This window comes from Symphalangus syndactylus, chromosome 1 (genome assembly GCF_028878055.3).
Source record: "Symphalangus syndactylus isolate Jambi chromosome 1, NHGRI_mSymSyn1-v2.1_pri, whole genome shotgun sequence".
Classification (NCBI taxonomy): domain Eukaryota; kingdom Metazoa; phylum Chordata; class Mammalia; order Primates; family Hylobatidae; genus Symphalangus; species Symphalangus syndactylus.
In genome coordinates this window covers 88,634,568-88,638,411 of record NC_072423.2, presented here as the reverse complement: position 1 = coordinate 88,638,411, position 3,844 = coordinate 88,634,568, and positions in this window count along the sequence as shown.

Below are 3,844 nucleotides of genomic sequence, written 5' to 3'. Positions count from 1 at the left end.
TGAACTCCACTAGGTGGCTGTTTTTGTAGTACTATTATACAGTTTTTGCCCAAGGCAGCTGAGTCTTCCCACAGGAAGGGTGAAGTCCTTCCCCACTCTTTGCTATACAGTATTGTCTAATGATTGAGGCTTTCAAGACCCAGAAGTTATCAGGGTGATTCTCTTGAGCTGGGAATTTATCAGGGACTGGGTCTGTAGGTACTAATTCTCAGGCTTCCCATGGCCATTGATCTCCCAGTACAGTTCCTCCACATACATGACATGAAGTGACACTGAGAGACTGGGCTACATGCTCGGCTATTGCAAAAACAAATTTCTTGTTTTTCCTGAATTTCTGGTACTGGTACATTCAGTTCATCATAGAAGTTTGAAATTCTAGCTCAGGAGCGCATTTGTAAACTTCTTCTCAAACTATGATATTTACTCGAGGATCCAGTCCAGCCCCATCAATTTCTAGGGTTATATGCTCCCCTTTTTTCCAGGGAGGATCAAGGGGGTTGGTTATTACCAGTTGTAAGGGGTTACACTGACCACTGGTAAAGGAATGGCCACTTTTCCTTTTCTGAAAGTGGACAGGATTTTTTTCATTTTTTATCCAAGTAGCCTAAATGACACAAGACCAGTATCCACATTTATTTTCACACAGTCCTAATTCATGACAAATGTACTTATTTTTTCTCATATAGCCTCTTTTTTAATTAAGAGAACCACATCCTATTTCTAACTAATTACTATTAATGACAGCACAGGCATCAAATTTCAAGGTGACTTGTTTGGGCACCCCTTTTTCTTCTGTTTTGGCTAACACTTTACTCATATCGTTTATGAGCCCCCACCAGTCCTCAGTCCTTAATCTTATTTCAAAAACTGTGGTCGTGGGAGGCTCAGATGGGTCATAACACACAAAACACAGGTCATTTCCTGGGTTACATACCTTGTATAGAATAATATTATACAAACAAGTTCTTTTCAGAGTTCCAGTACGCTTATAATAACCATAAAATAATAGGACCGTAGCAACTTTTTGTCCTACCTCAGTGACTTGATGTATACACTGGGAACAGTCCTCAGTATGAGGAAGGTCAGTTGAAGTCCTTACTGTATAAGTACTAATTTTAAGGAAAATGAGTCCCACAGTGAGTTTTCTCATGCTTTGGCCGTGTGTGGACCAATCATCTTCTGGGCGTGACTGGAGCAGGGCTTGTCATCTTCTTCAGAGTCACTTTGCAGGGGTTGATGAAGCTGCTACCATCCATGTACAGCTCACAGTCTACTGATGTTCAAGGATGGTCTTGGAGGTTGGGCCTGCTAGAATAAACTGAGTCCAATACCTCTACATAGTTATGTCCAACTGAGCTCTCTGATACTGGGAGCAAGGTGGCAGGGTTTAGGGTATTGCAAACTTCAATGGTTATGGGGGATTTTCACATAGCAAGCTTTGCTACTTGGTTAATCTAGCATTTGTTAGCCAATGATGTCCTTTAGTATCCATCAAAGTTACCACAGCATGGGGGGCCTTTATATTCAGGTTTTGCCTAAGGGTTAGTTTATCTGCTTCTTGTGCTAACAGGGCTGTTGCTGCCAGGACCCTTAGACATGGGGGCCAGCCTTTGGAAATTCCAGCTAGTTGTTTTGAGAGATAGGCAGGGCCCCACAGTCTGGGTTAAAACTCCAACTGCCATTTTTTTCTCTTTCTGACATGTAGAGTGTAAAGGGTTTTGTCAGGTCAGGTAGCCCCAGGGCTGGGGCCAACATGAGTTTTTCTTTTAACTCATGAAAAGCTCGTTGCTGTTGGTTGTAATAGATGTAGTTTATCTAATCTACATATTTATTAACTGTTCTCTACTAAAATATTGACTTAAATCTTGCATCTATTTGATTTCAAGCTTTAAATTGATCTGGTATTCCCCATGGGAATCCCATTGCATCTAAATAGACGTGAGAGTTGAAAGACCCATAAGGGGCTTCTCTCACTTTACGATGTTTTATTTTTCCTCCCTCTGGCTGATGAAATGCCAGGGTGAAAGGGATAGCCAACAGGACTAAAGCACAAGTGCCACTCCAGTTATTCAGCAGAGTGCCCATTAAAGGTCCACCACAATACCACCATACATCCACTCTGGGATGAACAAGGGCTGACCGATTGATAAGCTCTTGAAAATTCTTAAGTTCACTGCATCCCTTCAGGTCTCCAAGGAACACTAAGTTTCCTTCCTGTTGTGAGAGACATGAAATAAACTTAGTGCTGGGAGACGGAAGCTGGATGGCCCTCGGGGGCTGACCCACAAGGTGCCAGACTTTGGGATATAGCAGAGACAGCTTGGCATGACTTATTACTCCAGGCTGTAGAATCCTGGAAAAGAGCTACCATGCAGCCCGTGGTCAACTGGAGGACCACCTTAGTAGAAAGGGGAGAGTCTGGGCCTCTGGCCTGCCATGTGCACAAGCATAACAATTGCTTTTGTTTAACGTGCAGATGGAATATTTGATCCATTTCAACCAGGCATTTGCATCTTGGTATCCTGTCTTAACTGCCAAAGTTTAAGTCTTTAACTTCTATGATCCTCTAGTAAAATGAATGTATGATTTTTGGAAATTACAAACACCAGTTGGGGCAGTCCATTCTTGCTCTTTAGTGGTCCACAGACATTGGACCAACTAAGGCATAAAAGCTCTACATTTGTGGGCAAGACTCCTGGTTGACACTGGAGCCTTTATTGAAGTTTCCCCCAATTAAATGGCCCTAATTTACTAATGCCCAGTTTGAGGAGAGTCAGGAGGGACAGAGGTACTTTTCTGAAGTAGAGAGCTGTCTTTGACTTGGCAAGTCCCCACAGGGTATAACAAGGCAAGAATTAAATGCAATAGTTTGAGGCAAAATTGACTTGGTTATGTTAATAACTAGATGGTCAGCAATAGAGCGAGGAAAGAAGAAAGAGTAATAGAATAGATAAAAGAGCTAAATTTTTCTTAGCTTTAGTTTGGTAGGGTTTTCCCCTGGGACTACGGCCCACGACTCTGGAGGGGGTGGTGCTTTCTTGACTGGTGTGATGAGTCCATCCTTTTTTCACTGTACAAACAGCAGTCTCAGTGGTTAGCGGCATAGCGGCACAAGGTAGGGTCCTTCCTAGGCTGGCTCGAGTTTCCTCTTTTTTTTTTTCACCTTTTGATGAGAATGTGATCTTCAGGCTGGTGCTGGTTTACCAGAAATTGTAGGGGTGGTACATATGCTAAAAGACTTTTAGTTTTGAGGGAAAGTGGAAGATAAACCAAATATATAATTTTTAAGAAATTGACCTTTTGTTTTAAATGTGGGGACGTCAGCAGTGGACTTTATAGTCCTTGGTGCCTTTCTACTGAGAAATTTCCTTTAGCACCTATTTTTTATTAGTTTTTAGACCAAAGAAGCCAAGCGGCATTTTATACTCGATGCTTCCTGTATGATTTTATACCAGATAAGCTAAATGTCACCTCTATATTAGTGTGCTATTAATGTTAAATTTAGTTTTAATAAAACTTTGTAGGCATATTTATTTAATTTTTAATGTCAGACCATAAGGTAAGATTTTTATAGGCTCTTTTTAACCTTTTATAATCTTTGTTAAAGAGCAGGTTAATACTTTAAGAAAAACACATTGTGTTTTTATTTTAACATTAAGTTCACAGAAAAACTGGATGATACCCCTTTAACTTTAGTCAATATGTTTACGCACAGAATTTCCTTTACAGTGGACATTTTAAAACTTGCTTAAACCTTCAAAACAATTTTTTAATCCTTTAATGTAGGTAAAAATCCACATTCTTTTGCCTCTTTATAATCCCGTTACCAGAGGTATATTTTACT